Source organism: Cyrtonyx montezumae, unplaced genomic scaffold, assembly GCF_038088225.1.
Source record: "Cyrtonyx montezumae isolate F1298 unplaced genomic scaffold, pur_monq_1.0 scaffold_3, whole genome shotgun sequence".
NCBI classification, from domain to species: Eukaryota; Metazoa; Chordata; class Aves; order Galliformes; family Odontophoridae; genus Cyrtonyx; species Cyrtonyx montezumae.
In genome coordinates this window covers 40,214,281-40,227,421 of record NW_027072034.1, presented here as the reverse complement: position 1 = coordinate 40,227,421, position 13,141 = coordinate 40,214,281, and positions in this window count along the sequence as shown.

Genomic DNA, 13,141 nt, shown 5'->3' with positions numbered 1-13,141 from the left:
AGGTCATTTCCTGGGTTTTAATTTTTAATATTATTATTTTTTGTTACAGGTACATAGACAAAAAAATAACCCTCCTATAATATTTGTGTGATTTTGCCTGACGATTTATCTCTTTGTTAGTAGCCATAGCTCTAATTCTGAAAAATTGTACACACAACGTGTTCTGAACTTTATAATACACAATTATGGATAAAAAATGGTAGTAAGAGCCGAATTGTATAGTATTTATTCTTTAATGAATGTGTATTAAAAGGAAGTTTTAATTTAAGTGAAGCGTACTTGAGTCTTCTGTATTCAGTAGATAAATACAGAAATATCTAGTGAACTTTCACTGGCCCTCTTACACAGGACTGTCAAGTTAAGGTCCAATATCACATTAATCCACTCTAACAACGTGAAAAAAGTTATCAGATTTTCTGTGTCAAAATACAACATGACTTTAAATTGGCAGGGAGTTGATGAGCATTGCTTAAGGAAAGGAGAAATTGAGTAACTTGCTTATCTGAACGAAGCACAGGGCAGATGTGGATATGTGCAGTTTAACACTTTATTGGATTGTGCAGATCAGTGAGTCTGACATTCTCCTTTCACTGTTTGCAGTGATGCCTTTTTCAGTAAGATATTGTGCCTTCATTATTTTTCAGATGATACCTGGGTGAATTGTTAATATGGCTTAATTAATTGCAAGCTTGCCATAAGATGTGGTGATAATACTGCCAGCTTACTTACCATGTAATACAAACCATGTATTACCATGTAATACTTACCATGTAATACAAACATATTCTGTATCTGTTCAATCTGCTGCCTCAATAAGCCATCTATTTTCATCTTAGTAAAACTGTTTCAGTGAAAACCCTTGAGAGAGCTCTGACAGATAAACGTTGACTGACAAGACACTGCACGCATAATCCTTTAAACACAATTGACCAATTCTGGAACTAAGATTGGACCAAGTCGCACCTAGACTCCTCTCTAAGAAGGAGTTTAGAAAGCAAGGAAGTCCTTTCTGAACCCTGTGACTCAAGAGAATACTTTGCTTTCCTCCTTTAGCAACATTTCAGACTCATACTCAGAATGTGACATAACGCAAATTATAAAACAATAATATATTTCTCCTCTAAACTCCATCATATTTTTCAATGTACTTTTGAGACAAAAACTCCAGAACAAAAGAGAGCATAGTATGCAGATTTTGATCTCCATAATGCTATTAAATAAGTTATTCACTCTAATCTATTTCTCCAAGAAATTCAATGGCAGTGCACTCAGCACTGATTTTTTGAGATATGAACTTTGGTCCATGGTTCAGAAGTGAAACTTGAATAATATTAGATGTCATAAACAGCTAAATGACGTACTTGATATGCCTAATTGATATAATTAATCTGGTTACCTTTATTGATTATAAACTGCATTTAGACACTTAGATGCATAGGCAGGTACCTACAGTGGGGATGTCTAAATTAGGTCAGAATCATCCCTCCTTTGATGTCTGTCTTTGCATAAATATTCATTAACATTTCAAAAAGCTGTCTTTCATTGGAATTTGTCATTCGATCAATACTGGAACCTTCTGCAAGTCTATGATGTTGATTACATATTTGATATATTTTAGAAAGTCGTACCACCTGTTCCTGGTTCCTCATTTTGGCAGACCACTGAGGATCTCAAGCTTCCAGTATATCTATTTTAAAGTTCTCAGAAAGGGGGGGAGATTCTTAATAGCCTTGAAATTTCCAGTTCTTAGCTTCACCTCCAACACAGCTACACCTGGTATTTAGATTGAGCTTCTGAAAGATACTCAGTGCTTTCTTGGAAGTGAGAAGGCAGTAGCAATTAAATTTAGCTTGAAGCTTTGAAAAATCTTGGCTTTGTTCTAAACCAGTATAAAATTACATTACAAAAGTTGAATTTTTAGTCCTCTCAAACATGAAAGTGCTAATCATGTCAAAGCTCCATTTAAAATGTAATTTACTCAGCTAAGCTTACTTTAGTACATGATCAAATACATTTGTACAATTAATCTTCTCTCTCCTGTATGTATTTTTCCTTCACCATTTATAAAAAATTTACTAGCAAATATTTTATTATTTATATTGGAATTGTTGATGAAAATTTTGATCCTATTGGTTTTCTTTATGAACACGAGCCCAAAATAAGTTAGTGCATAAATACACTAGATATTCTGGAAACACAACAGCTTCTAAATGAAAGTTTTGGTCTAAAATTGAATGAAATTTATTTGCTTTTAATGCATTTATTTTGGACTAGTTTGATATTGTGTAGCAATATTTTTGCTACCAGCATTGCTTTGCTAGAGTCAGTCTGATGACTTACATTATTTAGGTACGACAATGGCACTACCTTTATCCACACTGTGACAAGAACTACGGAAATTCAAGTTTGTCCTTTAAACATAACCGTGCTGCAGCTGGATGTCAAAATTGTGTCTGTGTGTCTGCCCTTAGATCATTAACTCCCTTGGTGCTCCAGGAAGTCCTCTGTCAGTTACCTTCCTAGATGAGTCAGTGTACTGCCTTGAATTTAAGTGACCGACCTGACCCACGTTCACAATGAAGGAATCTGACTTAGTGCAGGAGTTCTCCTGATAGGAGTTTTAGAGTGCCCTGATGATTCCCACCAGATAGATTCTGCTGTGCCTTAACAACTTAGTATGCTTAAAGTTTTCATTGACATGCTGAGTGGAGAAACTGGATCCTATGAGCTTCTCCCTCAGCAGGTGCTTCCTGCTGCAAATAGATCCATTTGTGCACAGATACTTGCAAATGAAGCAGAGGTAGAAATTATCATAGAATCATATAATAGTTATAGACTGAACTGGGATTAAAGGGATCTTAAAGATCATCTTGTTTCAACTCCCTCTCCATAGACAGGGTTAAATTGAGTTGTCCAGGGCACCATACAATGTGGTCTTTAACACTTTAAGGATGAGGCAATTTCTCTGGGCAACCTGTTCCAATCCTTTTTAAATGCAGTTGTTCTGGGCTGCAAGCACACACTGTTGGCTCACATTGAGCATTCAGTTCATCTAAGTACTTCTCAATAGGAGTAGAGATCTTGCCATCTCTTCTTTCTTTGTCAAGATAATTAAGAGATATATGTGGATTAAGATGATCATAAGTTGTGGGTAATGCATATTTTGGAACAGCAGAGTACTTAAGGAAAGTACTAAGTAAGTACTTTTTACAAGTACTCTTGCAGTAGGAATTCCTGTAACCATCCAAATAGCGATCAAGCATATTCTTAAGAGGCTTGATTTTCCCTTTTAGTCTTATTCCCCTAATATTATTCTGTTTTACTTTGTTTTAACTAATTCTTTTTCTCTAACAGCATAGTAGAATTACTTACTCAAATTCATTTCACTTTAAAAATTATATATATATATATATATTCATTAATATAGGCATGTATAATCAATAACATTCCATTAACGCTCATCAACTACATGCTCATTCTAGTCTTAAATCTTTCTTGGAATGTATCCAGGATTGTTATTAATACTATGTGACCCAGTTACCCACATCAACCTGTTTGCTTTTTTTTTTTTTTTTTAAGTGACATTCTGCATGTTTTTTAAAATTTGAAATTTCTGAAAATTTCATAGTCATTCCAAGACTTTTCATCAAACTACTTCTGTAACAGCTCTAGATTCTGCAGAGTGTGGAATCAAGGGAGAAATTTGTTTGGAAGGTTTGTAAGCATTTTCAAGAATAAAAAGTTTTTTGTTCTGTGTTTTTGCCACATTTAAAACAGTTTCTTGTTTCATACGCTGTCCCCTTGGACAAAAATAAATTGTGAGTAATAATGAACATTTTTTTAAAGAAGATTAAAAAAGAAACCTGAACCCCACTTTGCTGGTTGAAGAGCAGTCTAAGCTCAATTCTTAAAATAAAACAGTCTTCTTAAGAAAACCTTAATCAGTGCATATTAAATAATTATTAATGATTAAAAAATAATAAATGCTTCTATTGTAGCTATTCATCAAAGTTAAATTTATTCAAATGAATTTTTAATGAAAGAAATAGGGCAACCCAAAGACAGTTAGAACCCATCAAAATAAATTATCTTGTTAAATTCCATTATTATTAAGAAGTATTCAGCCTTCTAAATTTGAATCTCATATGATTATCCCTCCCTTTAGCCTGCAGGAACAGAAATCTTAATGAGTATCATAGAAATCAATAAGCTTAGACCAGATAAGTAATCAATGTTTTTTTGATTCAAATCGGAAAACACAATCGAAACGAGGAAAGATTTGCTCAGGTTTGGTTTCTGTACTTAGTCCCCTTAAAATATTCTTATTACACGTAAGAAAATTGCCATTAAAAAATGATACTTACTGTATTCTTTTTAATTCCACTGTTATTAAAATCACTTTATGGCACCTGTATTACCAAATGTGGCATAAGCAAAAACTATTCTCAAAACCTTGAGAGAAAATAATTAAAATTTACTGTAAAGACTAGCAGTCTTGGACCACACTGACTACAGAGGAAATAGAAAAAAAAAAAAAAGAGAGATTGTAAGCTTTTTCCTAAAATCAATCAAAGCAATTACTAATAATTTAATACTGATCAGTTTTCAACATCAAATATAACTGACACATCAATCTATAGTCTTAGCAGTTTATTCTGAAAATGTAGTTGGTATAACACTATATTAATTATCTAGAAACTGATTTCTACTTTTCTTTCTTCTACTTTACTGTAGAAGATACTAATTAACCTCAAATCCTTGTAGAACTATTCCCATGGCCAGTAATGACTACTTAGCAATGACTAACTCTGTCACTGCCTATGACAAGGGATCCCATTATATAAGGAGCACATCCTGAGGCCATTGCTGATCTTTATATCAATAAAAAATTCAGAATTCTATTATTGCCTTCCTCCTGAAATACTCCCTTCTTATATAAAATATGTAACTGTTAAATATGAAACCACGATAAATGATGCAAAGAGTAAAACCTGATATAAACTTCATGTGTTCATTCTTTTGATTCATTCTGTGTATGCTTAACTTTGTGTAGCATATCATCATAGTTACTGAATTATTATTTGGGTTACAAATTTAACTTTCACTGAAATAGTATTTTTATGTGGAGAAAAACTGTATTGTCCTTGAACTCTTTTTTCTTTGTAGTCATTTACAGAGATGAAATAATGCAGTAAGGGAAGTTGATAAGCAAATTTAGACAGCTCAACAAACAAACAAACAAACAACAGACAAACAGAAATTATATACCATGAATTGGTTACATGTTAAAGGTAATACACAAGATCAGCTTTTTGTAAACAACCATTTTATGGAGTAAAAAATATGAAAGGGAATCTGGAGGAAGCTGTGTACTTATTACATTGTGAAAACAGTGTAGGGATCTAGGATGTTTGTCAGAAGAAGCCTATGAGATATATGATAGATAGCTGAGAAAAAAGGTTGATCAGAATTAAGTAACTAGGTATGGGCAACTTGGCATTATGATGTGCAATATTACATTGTTATTCTTGAATTAAAAATGTAAAATCTACTGAGTTTCAGTTCAGCCACTGCATTTTCGGCTCCAAGGAGAACAAGGGTAGTTTGAGTTTCACACCTCCAGTGTTCCTTATCTGTTCTTAGGATCAGAGAAGATTCAGAGGTATGATATAATTCAGGTCTGCAGAAAGCTCTGTCCAAAGACCTTGTTAAAATTTATTAATCTCATTATTTTCCCTAAGTTAGCTGACAAATTTTTTGCAACACTGTTTGAAGAATCAACCTGAACATAAAGTTTAGGTATTTAACACAAGTGACAGTTACAATTTAAAAAAGTAGTGTCATTTTCTTAAATATTCAAACATAATAGAAATAACATATCCATGAAAAAAAAATGAACATTGAATATATAGAGAGACAAGAAAGATAACAGTATAAAATGTAACAATACTGAGTACATAATTAATAGATGAGTTTTGTTTGCTTTGTTTATAATTGTCCTTGAACATCAAGTTTACTACACATAAATTAACAGTAACACTGAGAAGAATAAAGTTGAATGCATGCACCTTGTACTGGAAAAAAGTAAGCTTCTTTTGTTTGCTCTTTATTCTTTAAGAAATATCAGATGTTTTTGTAATGCAGTTCTTTAATATATTAATGGTGAAGATCACAGTGATCAGAATATCAAATAAGAATCTTATTGAAAATAATGGTATCTTAAGTATCATCAAACATGTTAGAGACTGAACAGCTGTAATAGTCTATGAACTCTGTCAAAATAATGAAGTGAATGCTATCTAATGTTGTCTCAGTGTAAAACCACAAGTTTTATGTAATCTGAGAAAGCCTGAGGATACAAACTGTGTAACATACAAAAACATACTAAGATGAGGACAATCTTGGCTCTATCATCACAGGACTATATTATCCTCTTTAGAAACAGAAAGACATTTTCCCAAACACTGAAAATCTCTATCAATTAAATCTACTCACTATCAGGTTTCTTAAAAATTTCCCCTTGCCATATGAATCTGGTGTAAATTTGCCAGTATTTATGCTGGATCTTGTAGAAAATGACCTAGGCAGCAACCAAGGCAAAAAAAGTGCATCAATTTTAATAATTAAATGGATTAGATCTCACTCACCTCTTGACAGAAAGGAAAAAGGTTTTTCATGAAGGGGAAACCACAGTCTCTTTATTTATTCATTGTGAACTGTGTGATATGATTATCAGAATGTGGTCAAACTACACTGACATGACTGACTTCCTACCAGGAACAAGTCTTTCTTTGTAGGTAACAGTGACAGAGTTTGATTAAAAACAAGAACTAATAATAATAATAAAAAAAACTTCAAAAAATTTATTTTTGTACTTGCAGCAATGAATTTAACAGCATTTTATTTCTGATCCTGAACCTCTTCTATATAGCAACTCATGTACGTATCACATGGCTAAATTTTAGTAAGAGCACTTGCAACACAGTGCATTGTCTGGTAAATCCTGAAAAACAATGAAGAAGCCTTTTCAGGAGCAATTCATATTACATTTTCTGAGTGCTTTGCTGTAGCAGCTCAGGCCTTGACATGATAATGGAAGTGGATTGAGAAAAGTGGCTCTCCACGTTTTTATCAATTCAGATGCTACTGACATTAGAATTAAATGTGTTTTTTAAATTTTGCTCCTGCTGATGCTGGTCAGGTGAAAAATAAACATGTTTTCACACAGCTGACAATGCTTTTAAATTCATTGTCCTTGCTTTAATTAAATAAGCATGGACAAGAGTTCTTTATGTTTGGTGTAAAATAGATATATACATTTTAATATCATAACAAAAGTCACTTAGAAAAAAAAAAACGGTAATTAAACTTCCAAAGAAAGCAGATAATTTTTATAAACTAACGATCCAGGATGCAATTCAAACGGGAAACTTTAAGTAGATGTGTAAAATTCTACACCTCCACAACATAAATGATATAATGATTCTTGGGTTTAACAGCAATATTTACATGAATAAATAATTTCCTGTAATCTGTTTTGTTCATAGAACTCTCGGGTTGAAATCTGGACTAAAAGAAATACAGCAAAGACAACGGCACTGTTGCAGCTACAGTACTCTATATCTAAGGTCGAGAAAGCTGAAAAACAGGCCTCCAAGAAGGTGTAACAGCTCTTTCACCTCTCTAAATGTCAAGGAGAAAGTTAGTCAACCCACTAATTTTCACATGCTCTCTCTAAAAAATATCATGTAATCCATCCAGTAACTCTAGTATACTCAAAAAAGAAGATCCGGACATGGATATTTTTGAAAGAGTTAATTTTCTAGGTCAAACTGAGATAATTCAAGTTCCTTGAATATCAAGTAGTGAGAATTTTATCTCACAGACAGGGATTTAATCTGTATACTAAACAAGGAAGCCTAAAACTGTTAGTATGAAACGTAAGAAAAATAAGCCTTGTATCTTCTAGAACATGTTATTTCACTAAGATATTTAACTATGTGTTCAGGGAGAATTGGTGGGTTTAATCTCATCTTAGTTTGTGATCTGTATATTTTTGAATTCTACAGAAAACAATCAGGCTAAGAAATGGTCGAGATATTCTTTGTTTGGCAGAGGCTGGGCCAATGTGTAGAGAACAGCAGAAGGGGCCTAGGTCCAGAGAGAGATAACAGGGAGGTTGTTGTAGCCCACTAAGGATCACCACCTATAAGAAATGTCACCTACTTGTTTAAAATAAAAGTCAGAACAAGTAGTAAAGAATACCACCTGCACAACTAAATAAGTCAGAACAAGAAGCAAGCTCAGGTTCCCTTACTGCTTGCAAAGCCAAAATCTTGAGCAGCTCTCTCCACTTTGGATTGTCCCATTCAGCTCACTCTAAGACCATGCAATAGCACATTTCCAGTTCAGACCATAAACTATTGCCAAGGGGTGAAACCCTGCTAGATTTGACTCCTCTTATAGATTTGATTCCCTCTGCAGTCTTTCAACTTTGTTCCAGATGGTCTTGCACTTGTAGCCATCCCACTAGTATCTCTACCTACATCCACAAATATACTGTCATGTCTTAAAATAATTAATCTTGTGTGCTTCACCATAACTCCCATAGGATACTCAAAAGCAGAAATCACAAAACAATTAATTATTCTGCTTTATTGACACTGTGTATTTCAATGAGATGCTGAAAAAAACTGTAGTTGATACAGGTATGTTCAGCCTGCTTGAGATGATACTAGCTATAAACACCAAGTGCGATGAAAACTTAAACATAATCCACTTGTATTTTTTATTTAGCAGTAAAAAGGATGATTCTGCTTCATCTTTGACAATCTCTTTAATTGTTTTTTCTTTTTATCTTTTGCTTCATAAAAATTCAGCAGCTTTACAGCTTCATAATTTGCAATTTTTCATAATCAAGAACAACAAATTGTACCGGCAGTAGTGCAGCTGAATGATGAAAAAAAAGTGTCTAACTAAAAACAGAGGGAATGGAAGGAAATGAGCACTGGGAAGCAGAACCTGATAACAGCTGCTAGGAAGGTGGAGCTCTAAGGAGTGCAATACAAGACTGGAAGAAGTTTAAATTACATCTCACAATTTTGGTTGGTTTGTGAAATGCCTAAACAAGTATAAAAGAACAGGAAAAAAATAGAAAACGACTGTTCTGATTCATATTAGTTCATATTTAGGCTGGGTAAAAAATGTAGGAATTTCCCAGAATGCAGGGAAGAACGGAGCAAAATGCAGGACAAAAGACAGGACAATGTTACAGACTGATTTAAATTAGAAATATGGGTAGAAACCTCAGAAACATGTGAAACAAACAACAAAAAAAAAAGATGTCTACAAGGAATCTTCAGAATACAAGCAGACTGTGTCTGAAAAGAAGGGAGTGAATGACTGATTAACTTGGACAAAAACTCATTGACCTAAGTATTACCCAACTGTTCTGCAGAACTGTTGCACAGAACATAAAAATATACAAAACATTGTAGAAAAATATTACAACTGTCTAAAAAAAGAAAAAATACACATATGCCACAAAAATGTTATGACTTATGGATCTTGAAAACATTTAAGAAAACTAAGTAGCAGCTTAAGTGCAAGAGATACCCATAAGTTAATTGCAAACAGTATTACAATACTTTTTCTGGAAGATGTAAGAGTGGTCAAACTTTTTACAGTTGTATTTGTTAGACTGTAAACATCATATTTTAGTCTTCAAAAAGCCTGTGATGAGCAATATGTTTTTATCCCATTTTACTGTACAAAATTTCAGTGAACTTTAAGACTGATAAAAATGAAAGTTCAATAAATTGATATGCTTCACAATTAAATGTGCACACTGAGTCACCAAGGGTAAAGCAAAGGAAGAATATTACTATTCCTGAGTAAAAGAATAGTTAATTTATGAGCCTAGAAAATGAGGAGACACCTGTTCTGAGTAAATGATTTTTATGTATCTCTTGAGAGTTGATGAGTAAGGAGAGAGTCAGGCCTGCCTACAAATAAGGAAGAAATAAGATGAAAAAGCATTAATAAGAAAGTTTAAATATAGCTGGACTTCCTGGAACATCCAACTTCAAAAGAAATGCATTCCATCAAGCAAGTTTCTGATAAATGCAGTCTGAGACATCAAGTATCCTGCAAGAGGAATTCTTGTCTGAGTGACTATCAAGAAAACATTCCCAACAGAATAGATTATTTCAGGGAAAGAGAGTTCTTTCATACTAAATTTGAAATAAAAATATCCAATTTGTAGTTGTAGTTGTTTAAATAAAGAACGAACACAAATTTGCTTTTCTCATTTTAGATATAGAAAGTATGAATTTTTATTCACATTTTATCCTGGGTTTAATTACATTAAGGTTAATTTGAAGAGTAGAGTCTGGTAAGAGATCATTCTTTTGGATGTTGTTTTCAAGCAAGGTATGGGGATACGTCAACAAATGCCTAAGTCACAGTTGGATTCCTTGGAGTACTGCAAATATGCAGGTTGTGTCTCCCTGGCAGTTGGGCAGCATACAGTAGAAGCATCCTCTATGAACTGATAATGAACACAAGAATCCTGAAATGCTCTAACACAGCAAGAAGCTCGCCTACAAGGATTCTTAGAAATGTTGGTAAATCATGGTGCAAGTGGGAAAGAGCTGGACTCATGAGAGACATACCTAATTTGGAACTTTACTGGGAACAAAAATTGAAGAGATGACAAATTCACTTAGAAAGAAGCAAAAGACTTTACTTCTATAAAACAGATAAAATATAGTGTAATCCTTTCTTGGGCTTTTTTTTTTTTTTCAGCCTCAGAATAAGAAATATTTAAAAATCTCAGAGCTTTTCAATAGAGTAAATTCTGTTCTGTCCAGCTCTAATGAGAAATCTAAAAACATATCCAATGAATAAACATTATTTTAGTAACAATGAAAGAGACCAGATCATTTTCCATACGCTCAGGTTTTTAACTGAAATAGGGAATTAACACATCTGGATCACATATTTGTGATCAAACATACATTCATGAGTATATTTGAGTTTTGTTCAAAGGATCTCTTAACAGCAGTAAATCAAAGGCATCCCTCTGACTGGACTTGCTAATTAATATCGCACATCTTTATAACAGAAATGATCAAGAACAAATTCAAAGATGTGTGTTTTCATTACATTTATTTATGGCTTCACTATTTCCAAAGGAATAGAAATAGGTTTTATTAAAAAATAATAATAATAACAGAAACAGGAATGAAAGATCATTTCTGTCAGCTTTTTATTTTAACTCTGACACTCAGCAGAACATAAATTCAGTATATTGAGGTGACAGAATTAAAATCCAATTTGAACTGTAATCAAGGGCCAAACATAAATTATTTTGGAAATTTTTTAAATTCAAAATTCTATTTTATAGACTTTAAATAATAGTTTCTCTTTCCACCTGAAATATTCTGTATTATTCTTTCTTTGTCTATACCTGTTCTGTTCAGGTTCTTTTATAGCACTTATCCACAGCAGTCTTTGTTTCCTTGAAGTAACCTGAACAGGGGAAATGTTGCCAAGTTTCAGATCTTCTAGTAAAAGTTTTATTATTTACATAATTTTCATATTAGTTTCCTATTTGTTCTGTGAAGCCCATCTCTTTATCACTTATGTGTCTGCTCACATAACAGTGAAGATCAAATCCGAACCATGTTATGATTGGTGCATATTTGTCTTCTTGTCTTCTCAGCACTGAGCAATAAAAGCCATAAATTTTATAGTCTTTCTGATAAAATATATCACATGCTTTTCCAGGCTTTAAGAGGATTTAAGAGCTCTGATGGATTCCCCCAAATCCATTGCTGCTTCATTGCTGAATTTTGATGACATTGAAGAGCAAAGAAATAAAACCAAAGGAATATTCTTTCAGGAGAAATCTAATAGCATAGATGCTAGACATTTTAAAAATATCAACAGCTAAACTTTTGGATATCATGACACTTAGTCTGACATTTCATAAATCTTTTTGAATGAATAAACTCAAACATTAATTTTGAAAATTATCCTTTTTACTCTGTTTTTTCATCTCTGATTTGAACTTCAGCACTTTTCCAGTTATCATAAGCACCAAATTCTGTATTTTTTTGTATTTTTTTTATTCTGTATTGTTTTTTTTTTTCCAAGTGCTCTTCAAACTACTTACGTGCTGTATTACTAGTGCTTTTAATAGTGTTTTAATTTTTTTCTACAAATTTCAGTTCCTTTTTAAAATAATTCTGCATTAAGTAAGAGTTGGAGAGGGTCACCAATTGAAATTCTTTCATATACATCACATTACAAAAGGAATATAATATTTGTAGAGACATCATGGCACTCTTATGAAGAGGTAGTATTGTTGTCATTTACATGAAGAACTGAAGCTCATGGGTATATTCAAGACGAATCAACAACTGACTGATGGTTACAGATTAAGTACCAGATGCTCAGCAACCTCTTTGCACTGTATGCACAGAAGCCATAAAAATCCCAGTTGTAGTCAGAAATGATTTCCCTGATCCTGTATTTACAGGAGATGTTCAATGGCTTATTGAGGAGCCAGCTTCAAGGCTATATGCCTGAAGCAGAGATAATACTGAGTGCTTCAGTGCACAGACTACCCTGGGAAGAGTGGCAGAGCTGTGAATGTGTCTTTGCTGCCAGATGCAGATAATCACTCAGCAGTTCTGCCTGGACTTTGTACAGGGCAGCTTTGATCTGGAAAGCAAATTCAGCCTATCTACCCAGGTCACATTGTCTGTGACCAAAAGACACATACAAAATTTGTCTATCTTAAAGACATAGAAAGTGGGAGTGCAAAGAAAAGGTAAAAATGTGATGAGTTTTATAAAATTTCTTTATTTAGGGGTTGGAGTAAACAATGAGAGAACACTTAACAGTTTGAAGGTTTTCTTGAGTCTGTAAATCAAAGTCCTGGCTGGGTCCTCTAGCCTTATTTTCTTGTCTAGGATTTTAAAGCATATTCCCACATAGACTAACTTGAACATTACTCCTGTTCTCTGGAGAATATAAAAAAGAATGAAGCAGAATAAATGAATCAGTCAACTTGCAACCACTGAGGTTATAAGAATGCTTCAATCTTAAATTTCAGGTGTACAAAGTCTCCTTG